At 48.2% G+C, this 11913-nt stretch overlaps 1 non-coding gene across 1 annotated transcript; it reads right to left on the bottom strand.

The window, feature by feature from the left end:
* Nucleotides 1-3539: 3539 nt before the first annotated feature.
* TRNAV-CAC lies at nt 3540-3613 on the bottom strand. The gene has a single exon. It is a non-coding gene; the product is annotated as a tRNA-Val (tRNA).
* Nucleotides 3614-11913: the final 8300 nt, after the last annotated feature.

The raw sequence follows: 11913 nt of genomic DNA, 5'->3' as shown, positions 1-11913 counted from the left end.
AAAATACCGAGCCAAAAGCAACTTGGAGAATATATATTGATGGTCCGTCCACTCGACAAGGCAGTGAGATCGACATCCTCTTCATTTCACCACAGGAAGACCAGATGCAACTTTCCGTCTGGCTAGATTATAGGGCAACCAACAATGAAGCCGAGTATGAAACCTTGATAGTCGACTTGCAGGCAGCGTGACATGTCGGAGCCATAAAAGTCCTCATTCACTTAGATTCTCAGCTGACCACCTAACAGCTATTAGGGATTTTTGAGATTAGCAGCTCCCGACTCAAGTTATATGCAGAAGCGTTCGAGAAGCTGAAGACAAATTTTCAAGAGGTCACTATACAGAAGATCTCCCGATCGGACAATCAAGCAGCGAACGAACTAGCTAAGTTAGCTAGTTCATTATCGCCAGTCGTGATCAGCCAGTTGATCGAACAGGTTTCATTGGTGGCGCACATCAACCAGATGGAGAGAGTGGTCTCCTCGTGCGACTGGAGAATGTCGCTGATTGAATTCCTCTGATCGAGTAGCACTCCAGCTGACCAGGAAACAACACTACTATTAAAGAAGAGGGTCGGATGATTCATCCTGATCGGAGATTAACTTTATAAGATATCTTTCTCAAGGACATTGCTCAAATGTGTGAGCCCGGAGGACATGAAGTATATACTCCAAGAAGTACATCTTGGCTTCTGTGGAAGTCATCTGGCAGTCGTTCATTGGCTCGAAAGATCCTCTTGGCCAGATATTTTTAGCCAACTCTCCAAGAGGATGTCGTTCGGACAGTAGCCACCTGCCTTTCCTGCCAAAGGCATCACAACATCCCACATTGACCAACCAAGGAGATGAAGACATCCACAGTGTCTTACCCGTTCGACCAATAGGGCATGGACATCATGGAACTGTTTCCTATGACGATCGGTCAGTGGAGGTTCCTACTCATCGCGGTGGACTACTTCTCAAAGTAGGTGGAGGCCGAGCCACTAGCAAGGATAACTGAGCAAATGGTCATCAAATTCATCTGGCGAAACATCTTATGTCAGTTTGGCATCCCCCGCCAGCTCGTCTAAGATAATGGGAGGCAATTCGCGGGTCAGAGGCTCATGGAGTGGTGTGAAGGCTAGAGCATCCAGTAGACCTTCACCTCAGTAGCCTACCCCTAGAGCAACGGTCAGGGGAAGTCACAAACCGGGAGATCCTTAGACACTTATGAGCTCGACTCGACCACGTAGGAGACAACTGGGTTGACGAGCTCTCAAGTGTCTTGTGGGCACTTCGCATGGCTCCAAAAGAAGTGGTCGGCGTAACACCATTCCAGCTGGTGTATGGAGGAGAAGCAGTGGTCCTTGTGGATACTAGAGTAGAATTTGACCGGGTGTAACTCTACGACGAGGGAAATACCGAGCAGAGGTTAATGGAGCTCGACTTGGTGGATGAATGTGGGATAAAGCCACTCTCCAGCTAATGGCATAGCGACGATAGATGAGGCAGAACTATAACCGAAGGGTGATCCCGAGGTCTTTCCAAGTCGGAGATTTAGTGTGGAAGAAAATCAAGTCGGTCGGCGACGTTACCAAACTCGAGACACCATAGGGAGGACCTTACAAGGTCGTACAAAAACTACGCTGGGGGGCATACTACTTGGAGGATGAAGACGGAAGGCGGCTCAAGCGGCCATGGAGCACGAATCATCTCCAACCCTATAGGGCGGGATGAGAGATGCGTAAGTAAATATAGATGTATTTGTGTATATGTCTTCTGGATGCAGGACAGACATGAATAAAAAATAAATTTTCCAGACTCTTGAGCCGATCGACCAACTTAAAAGTCTAGTGGCGACTATAAACCCTTGTCTCCATCAACAGTCGAGCGATGACCTTAAATATTTGTCTCCGTCAACGGTCGAGTGACGACCTTAAACCCTTGTCTCTGTCAACGGCCAAGCGACGACCTTAAACTCTTGCCTCCGTCAACGGTCGCGTCAACCTTAAACCCTGGTCGCCATCAACGATTGAACGATGACCTTAAACCCTAGTTTTCACCAATGGTCGAGCGGAGACCATAAACCCTTGTCACCATAAATGGTCGAGCGGCAACCTTAAACCCTAAATTGATCAATCGGCTATGAAAACAGATAGCCTGTTGTCGATCGGAAGATCACAAAGCCACACTTGGGGGTATAAGCAACTCAGTTTCGCTCAAGTTTACGTGACAACACATGAACTAAATGCAAGTGGAAACCGAAAATATCGAACTACGAGAAAGGGAAAAAAAATAAGGGTTTTCCAGATGAACGATCATTCATTGATACTTCAAAAAACTACAGAAGCAAAACTCGCACGAACAGGCTCACTAAAAAAAAATCCAAAACATCATCAGGCAGTGATTCAGTTAGCTTGTCCCGACTGATGACTTTACTTGTCAGAGTGGAGAGGAAGTAACCGCCTTACTTCAGTTGATCGAACATCCCGTCGATAGCAAGGTCGAATAGACGAAGTGCCCGATCGACAACATTGTCATTAAAAGCCTCAGAGCGGATGTAGGCTTACTTCATGAGATCGAATCTGCTCGACTCACCTCCCTAATGAGTCTCTAAGGCCGCTCAAGAGGCCTTCAACTCTTCCTTCAACTTGGCCAGCTCTTCATCTTTGACGTCGAGCTGGGTCTTCGTTGCAGACCGATCGGCTAACCTGCCCTCCCGTTAGGCATCCAGAGACGCCTCTGTATCTTTTAGTTTCTGAACCAACGCTCGAAAATTTTTATTTTTGATCTCCAAGTTCTCGATGACCCGAAGTTTCCTGATGTTAGCCAAGTTACGCTTGGACTCGAAGGAGCTGGCCTGGTGTACAGTTTGAGTCGTCGTTCATACCGCCGAGCCCTCTCACTTATTTTGCTCCTTTATTCAAACAAAAATGACATTCAAGCTGTGATATGTATCTGAATTCCAGCAACATCCTTATTGCTATCTTAGTCTTTGAAAGGGAACTTTTATGTAACAATAAAATTATTGCAATGTGATTTAGTGGTCACTAGTTTGAGTCATGAACGTACAATAAAAGACCTCTAAGATCTGGCGTTCTCCACAAAGGTTCTATCTAAGTTATTTGGAGCCCTTTAGTTTTAAAATATCGTTCATCCCTTAATTATATAGATACTATTTTTATTAAGATTTGATTGAATTTCAAAGGGAAAAAAAACTGATGTATTTTTATAATTGTTTAGAATATATTATGTGAGTTGCTAGAGTATCATGGTGTTTATAAGCCAACATCAAAAACAAATAAAAATAAATAACGTCAAAAACAAATAAAAATAAATAACGTACCATTAAATGTTGTACTAATATAAAAAAATATCAAAAAGGAAAATACTATCATCACAAAAAATAAGAAAATCAAAATTTATAAGCAAAACATTGCGGAGGACAGGAGCGATGGTATCCCTGTCAGGTACTTTCCAATTCGGATACACAAAAAAAAAATAATGAAAATTATCAACAGAGGAGAGTATATATCTGACAAAAATTAGAAAACTAAAATATGTCTGAGCCCGGGTTCGAACCAGGGACCTCTAGTGTGTGAGACTAGCGTGATAACCAACTACACCACCCAGACTGATGTTTTTGTTTGTTTTTAGTTATTATATATATTAGTTTCTATCTTCGCAGCTATAATGTTATCGTCAAATTGATGTATAATTTGATTTCTTCCCAGAATCTTGTTACCAATATATTATTGAATATTTTCTAAGGGGTAAAGAATCAATTCCTTCCTGATTGACGCATATCATTAAAAAAAAAAAAAATCACTCTCTCACTTCTAGTCAACTTAACTTTACCTCCTTCAAATGAGCTGTTTAAGGTAAAATGAACATAATTAACTTTTTATTATAATCGTTAACAATATATTATTGAATAATTTTCTTTCATATATATATATATTTTTGTTCTCTATTGTCCTTTGCATATGATTTCTCATTTTCTTGAACTGATTAATATATTATTCTTGAACAGGTGGTGCTCTCTTTGATAATTAATCTGTCATTGTTTTTAATATATAATTCAAATATTCAGCAAAGTTGAATATTCACGAACTGATCACCTCCCCGATTAGATAAATTCAAAGTATAATTTATATACATTTAAAATGTATATTCATTTCTATTGGGATTCGATTTGATCCGGTGATAAGATAGGGCCCGTCCGACAAGAGGTCAAAATGGTCAGCATTCGGGGTATGCGTCCGATCGGTCGAGCTACCTTCCCGATCAGCAGGTAGAGTAGCCGGCCCGACACTTCGATAGCTCGGCCTGACGTCGAGCTTCTGACGCTCATTAGGTAAAACAAGAAGAGACGAAGGTCGAGCGGACATCCCACTTGACTAAGTAAGGGACACGCCTTCGACCCCGCAGTTAGGGCTCCCTCGCTCGATTGGGTGGAGCCGGACAGTAGGTCATGGGTCGAGCGGACGCTCGGCCCTGCCATCGCATCACCTGAACGATGGACTGGCCGAGGCGGCTCTCCCACTCGACCTAATAGCAGACAAAGGGAGCAGTTAACAATATCTTCTTAGGAACCAATGTCATCGACAGCCAGCATGATCAGCAGCATGGTCAGGCAAAGGATCGTACGGTGGAAACTTCCACTGTCATGTCAGGGATATGCTCAGTCTGTTCAGGTATGGCGTCAGACACGCTTTTCTGACATGACCTTTCCATGCATACTTTGGGAAGCGTGTGCATCTCGAGAAGCGTGCACGTGCCTCCTGAGAGCTCTATATAAAAAGCCCCAAAGCTTCATCAGAGGTATGATTTGATCACTATAGCTACAGTTACGCTGCTCCTTTCTACTTCATTCTTCATTCGCCTGCCAGTGATTGACTTGAGCGTCGGAGGGTCATCGCCGGAGAACCCCTCCTCGGCTCGGCATTAACAATTTGTGGTTGCAGGCTTAGCTCGTCGAAGGATCACGTCATCTTCGGTCGACAGCCAATCAACATGACCGTCGTCTACCCAGCGTCTGTCTACTCGCTCTCGGACAGGATCAAATTTGGCGTCGTCTGTGGGAACACACCTGAATCCGAGCGGAGAAGATGGAGGAAGCTGGACGTTTCCACACCGTGACACTCACTCCGGAAGAGCTTGACGCGCTCATTCAAATACGAGCGGCGAAATTAGTTGAACAACAGCAATAAAAGGCGCTGGCCGATCGGCTGGCACAGCAAGCAACATCGGCCTCAGGAGGCCGAGCGGCGCATGAAGACCGGCCGGAGCAACTCTCCATATGGGGACAAAGCAAGATGCCGACCGACACTCCTAGAGAAGTTCCGCCAACACCCATTCCATTGCATCGGGCGTTATTTCAGACACCCTCAGAGATTGCTCAGGCCAACCAGGATAGGGGGTCCTCAGATGAGGCCCCTGCTCGGGACGAAAGAAAAGGCAAAGCGCCCCGAGCTGATTCGTCGCCTGAGCGGATCAACCGACAGTTCTCCGAAGCCATTTTGCAAGATCCGCTGCCGAAGCACTACGCTCCCTTGGCAATCGGGGAGTATAACGAGTCGACTGATCCAGACGACCCTCATTAAGTTTGATAATGCCGCCACTCTTCATCAGTATACAAATGGAGTCAAGTGTCGGGTGTTCCTCACCACTCTCTCTGGCTCGACTAAACGGTGGTTCAGGAGGTTGTCGGGTCTGTCCGAAGCTTCAAAGACTTCCGAACGACCTTCCTTCACTACTTCACGAGCAGCAGTCGCTATCAGAAAATAAGTGTCAACCTGTTTTCCATGAAGCAGGGCTAGAGGGAAACTCTACGAGCCTACATCCATCGCTTCAACCAAGTGGTGATGGATATCCCCTCAGTCTCGTCTGAGACCATGATGAACGCGCTCATGCAAGGGCTCGTGGACAGGGACTTCTTTCGACCGCTCGTCAGGAAGCCACCCCGCGACTACGACCACATGCTAAAGAAGGTCAATGAGTACATCAACGTGGAAGAAGCTCAGGCGACCCAGAGGAAGGAGGCTTCCTCCGAACCATCAGCGTCGATCGAGCGACGTCCGCCGTCCAACCATCAACCTCCAAGAGGGCCCAAAGCTGAGGGAGTACGCCCACACCAGGAAGCAAGGCCACATGCTGTCCAGCATGTTGCCGCAGAACGATCGAATCCTAAGGGGAAGGTATGAACCCCTTTGTTTTGCTCATTCCACCAGTCTGCATCTCACAACACCCGCGACTGTCGCGGGTTCAATCCTATCGCCTAGGAGTTATCGGCGCTGATCCCCTTCACCCGATCGGCGACACGAGCATCCTCGGGTCGATCGATGAGAAGAAGCAAGGCGATCACCAAGGCGGCCTCATCATAGAAGCGCAGAGCTGACAAGAGCCGAGCGCGAGCGAAGCAGGCCGTCCACTCGGGAGAAAGAAAACCGGAACAATGCTACTCGAGGCGAGATCAACATCATATTCAGCGAGCCGACCGGCGGGGATTCCAACCGGGCTTAGAAGTCACACACCCGGCAGTTAGAAATTCATGTGGTAGACTGCAGTCGGGAGCAGGTCAGCGGACCCGAGATCAGCTTCGGTCCCTATGATCTCGAAGGAGTCGAAGTGTCGCACGACGATGCACTCATTATTCGAGCAGTAATCGCCAATTACACTATTCATCGTATATTCGTTGACACAGGCAGCTCAGTCAACATCATTTTTAAGAAGGCGTTCAACCAGCTCCAAATTGACAAGGTGAACTGTTGCCAATGACGATCCCTCTATACGGGTTCACCAGCAATGAAGTATTGCCGATCGACCAGATAAAGATGGCCATCTCGCTCGGGGAGGAACCACTTCGGAGGACAAGGGTCACAACCTTCATCATAGTAGATGTCTCCTCAGCCTACAATGTCATTTTGGGCCGCCTGACCCTCAATGAATTCCGAGCAATCATTTCAACCTTATGACAGTTCCCGGTAGAAGATCGAGTTGGAGAAGTAAAGGGGGATCAGCTGGCTGCTCGGAGATGCTATGTTAAGATGGTCAAGACCGAGGTAAAGACCGCTCAGAAGACACCCCGGATGGAGGTAAACACCATAACCGAGAAGCCCCCTACTTTAATTTATGAAGAAAAAGAGGAAGTACAGATACATCCAAGCCAAGCGGAGGCGACGACTTTCATAGCGTCTGACTTAGAGGCCGAACAGAAGGCCGAGCTGATCAGATGCCTTCAGCAGAATCATGGCGTGTTTGTCTGGTCTACCCATGAGCTGCTCGGCATTTCCCCCAACGTCACACAACATGAGCTCCACATTCGACCGGACGCTCGACCGGTGAAGCAGAGGAAGAGGGACTTCAGCGCTAAGCAAAACTTGATCATCCGGGCAGAAATTGAGAAACTGTTGGAGGCCGGCCATATACGTGATGTCCAGTTTCTGAGCTGGCTCGCCAATGTGGTGCTGGTCTCCAAGCCGAGCAACAAATGGAGGGTCTGCATCGACTTTCAAGATCTTAACAAGGCATGCCCGAAGGACTTCTATCCCTTGCCCCGGATCGATCAGATGGTAGACTCTACGATCGGGTGCGAGCTGATATGCATGCTGGACGCCTATCAGGGGTATCATCAAGTGCCGCTAGCCTGTGAAGACCAAGAGAAAGTCAGCTTTATCACCGCCGATGGCACATACTGCTACAACGTAATGTCGTTCGGCTTGAAGAATGCGGGAGCTACCTACCAGCGGCTAATGAACAAAGTCTTCCGGCGGCAGATCGGCCGCAACATGGAAGTATATGTCGACGACATATTAATTAAATCCCTTCGAGCCACCAATCTCTGTGTAGACATCAAGGAGACCTGCCAGACCCTTCAGACATACAGAATAAAGTTAAATCCTCATAAGTGTCTTTTCGACATTAAAATAGACGCTTCCTGGGGTATATCATCACCGAACAGGGCATTGAGGCAAACCCCAGTAAGGTAAAAGCACTCCAAGATATGCCACCACCAAGAAACTTGAAGGAAGCGCAACGACATACCGGGCGGATAACAGCATTGTTACGATTCATCTCCAAGTCGTCCGACTGGAGCCTTCCCTTCTTCAAAATTCTGCGTCGAGCCACCAAGTTTCAATGGGACGAGGAGTGTGACTGGGCTTTCGAGTAACTCAAAGTATATATGAACTCACTACATGTACCAGCTAAGCCTACTGCCGGTGAGCCGCTCCGGATTTATTTGTCTTCAACCGAACATACTGTCGGCTCGGCGTTGGTTCGACAGAACGACGAAGAACAGCCTGTGTACTTCTTAAGTCATATATTAAAGGATGCTGAATCTCGCTACACCGATCTTGAGAAGCTAGCATTTGCATTGGTACTCGCCGCTCGAAGGTTTTGTCCTTATTTCCTCGCTCACACTATCATAATGATGACCAACAGCCTTCTGGGAAGAGTCCTACTTAACCCCAGAAGCATCCGATCGGCTGATCAAATGGAGAACGGAACTCAGCGAGTTTGATATCCAATATCATCCCCGAACGACCATCAAAGCACAGGCCTTAACCGACTTTGTCATGGAGGTGCAAAATCCTGAGCCCGACTCAGTATGGAAAATATATGTGGATGGGTCGTCCACACGGCAAGATAGTGGGATCGACATACTGCTTATCTCCCCACAAGAAGAGTGGGTGCAGTTGTCCGTTCGGCTAGAATATCGGGCAACTAACAATGAAGCCGAGTACGAGACTCTCATAGTCAGCCTGCAAGCCGCTCGGCATGTCGGCACCGGCAAGGTCCTTATCCACTTGGATTCTTAACTAGCTGCTCAATAGCTGACTGGAGCCTTTGAGATCAGCAACACGCGGCTTAAGTTGTACGCCGAAGCCTTCGAAAATCTGAAGGCAAGCTTTCATGAGGTAATCATCTAGAAGATCCCCCGAGTAGAGAACCAAGCAGCGGACGAGCTGGCCAAATTAGCGAGTTCACTTGTTAGGGTTGCAAGGTTGCAAACATAGTCCCATATTGAAAATATATGGGAAAGATCATATGTTTATAAGAGGAAAAGATATCTCCATTGGTATGAGGCCTTTTGGGTATAGCCCAATAGCAAAACCATAAGGGCTTAGGTCCAAAGTGGACAATATCATACCATTATGGAGATATCTAAATTCTTTTTGATCCAACAATTGGTATCAGAGCCTAGACTGCCAGAAGGTTTAACCACCGACTGTGCACAAGAGCTATGGTCTGATTGAACTATGTGAGTACAATATTGACCTTGAACAAAGAAAGTGGGGGCTCCTATGTTCGGATCAAGAGGACCAGACACCAGGCAGAAAGTCCTAGTTGTGACTAGGCAAGGAAGTCCTAGTAGGTCGGGTGAACCGAGGGGCAGGAAGACCTGGTGGGTCAAGGATCGGACGTGAGAAGCCTATGGTCCTTTGTTTGAAGGGGGGGATTGTTAGGGTTGCAAGGTTGCAAACATAGTCTCATATTGAAACCACATGGGAAAGATCATGAGTTTATAAAAGGAAAAGATATCTCCATTGACATGAGGCCTTTTGGGTAGAGTCCAAGAGCAAAACCATGAGGGTTTAGGCCCAAAGTGGACAATATCATACTATTGTGGAGATATCTAAATTCTTTTCGATCCAACATCACTCTCGCCGATCATCATTACTCAATCGATCGGGCAAGTATCCTTGGTGGCGCACGCCAATCGAATGGAGGGGCTCACTCTCCCCAGCGATTGGAGAATGACAATAATAGAGTTCCTACGATCGGGAGCTATGCCTTCCGATCGGGAGGAAGCTCGCTTACTGAGAAAAAAGGTCGGTCGCTTCACCTTAGTCGGGGACCAACTCTACAAGAAGGCCTTCTCCATGCCATTGCTTAAATGTGTCGGATCAGAGGATGCCGACTATATACTATAAGAAGTACACCAAGGCTCCTGTGGAGGGCATCTGGGCGGTTGGTCGCTAACAAGGAAGATCCTGCTGGCCGAGTACTTCTGACCGACTCTACAGGAAGATACCGCTCGGACAGTAGCCAACTGTTTATCCTGCCAGAAGTATCACCCCCTTTCCCACCGGCTGATCAAGGAGATGAAGGCCCCCACTGTGTCGTGACCGTTCGACCAATGGGGCATGGATATTGTGGGACCCTGTGGCGACCGGGTAGCGAAAGTTCTTGCTCGCCATGGTGGACTATTTCTCCAAGTGGGTCGAAGTCGAGCCGTTGGATAAAATAACCGAGCAGATGGTCCAAAAGTTCATCTGGCAGCATATCATATGTCGGTTCGGCATTCCGCGTCGACTCTTCTCAGATAATGGTAAATAGTTCGCCGGACGGAAACTCAGAGAGTAGTGTGAGGAGTATGACATCTAGCAGGCCTTCACCTCTGTAGTGTACCCTCAGAGAAATGGGTAAGCCGAAGTCGCCAATAGGGAGATCTTGCGAAGTTTACGAGTTCGGCTCGACCACATCTGAGGGAGCTGGGTGGATGAGCTCCCCGGCGTATTATGGGCAATCCGAACGACCCCTAACCCTAAGGAAGGCACGGGAGTAATCCCGTTCCACCTCGTATACGGCGGTGAGGCGGTAGTCTCGGTCGAGGTGGGAGTTGAGTCCAATCGAATACAACACTATGGTGAAGACAATGCCGAGCGGAGGCTTCTAGAGTTGGACTTCATGGACGAGACGCGTGACAAAGCAGTCGTTCGGCTGATGACTTATAGACGGAGGATGAGGCAGAACTATAATCGACGAGTAATCCCGAGGTCATTCCAGGTCGACGACCTCGTGTGGAAGAAGGTGAAGCCGGTCGGCAATGCCACTAAATTAGAAGCTCCGTGGGTTGGACCTTTCAAAGTCGTGGAGAAGCTTCGCTCAGGATCCTACTACCTGGAAGATGAAGACGGACGACGACGTCCGAAGTGTGGGCAGGGGGAACTAGAAGGACAACGAAGCGGGTTATCTTCCGCCTAGCTAGTGGCAAGGAAGCGATCAGTTGCACGGCGAGCGGCTCTGGTAACTCAGCTATAGACGCCGTCCGATCGGAAGAGGTAGCCTCCACTGTTGTAAGAGCCGGGGAGGGGATGTCTCCCCCTGCAGAGGCTTAGACGGTCGAGGTAGCAGAGCGGGAAGGTGCGTTCGTTCGGCGTCTCTTGCGGGAAAGCGGCAATTCATCGCCTGAGGACCCCGAACCCTCAGCAAGGATGACAGGTGGCACTGCTCGGACCGATCCTAGGTCGGTCGTCCCTCCCACGCTGGGCGTTCGCTCGGCGGTCCCGTCGCCCCCAGTTGCTGTTTCCCCAGTTGTGCCCTCCTGTGAGTCGACCGAAGGTAGGCCGAGACGTTCCATCTCCTTGGCCACGGCTGCTTCAATCTCGGCCTGCTTGGCCTTCATAATGCTGGCTGCTCGGGGCACGCATCATGATGTCGGTTGCAAAAGAAAAACAGAATCAGTAAAACTCAAAGGAAGAAGGTTGAGAAATTTCATACCTAGGCTGCTCGGGAGCTTCGTTCGGATCAGACTTAGCCCGAACGCGTACATCACTCCCTCTAGCAACAGCTCGTGAATGTCGAACTTCAGGCCGGCCTGCATATTAGCAGCGTGGAGATAATCCGGCCGGGTCTTGTATCTCTTTGAATCTGGCTGAGTAGGGAGCCTGACCTGCCACTTGGTCTGGAAGCAGGGCCGCTCGGGGAGTCTCAGGAAGAAGAAGTACTCCTTCCAGTGCTTGTTGGAGGTAGGCATTTTGTCGAAGAAGATAAGACCGATCCGAGATTGGAAAAGGTATGTGCCCAGCTCGGACTGCTTGGGATAGTAGAAGTAATGGAAGACCTGAGGGATCAGTGGAATGTTGTGCACTCGGAACAACACTATCACGCCGCACAGCAGGCGGAAAGAGTTGGGGACAAGCTAGGC

The sequence above is a fragment of the Zingiber officinale genome, chromosome 2A (assembly GCF_018446385.1).
Source record: "Zingiber officinale cultivar Zhangliang chromosome 2A, Zo_v1.1, whole genome shotgun sequence".
NCBI lineage: Eukaryota > Viridiplantae > Streptophyta > Magnoliopsida > Zingiberales > Zingiberaceae > Zingiber > Zingiber officinale.
The sequence above is the reverse complement of the archived record's forward strand: the minus strand, read 5'-3'. Positions and strand labels throughout refer to the sequence as shown.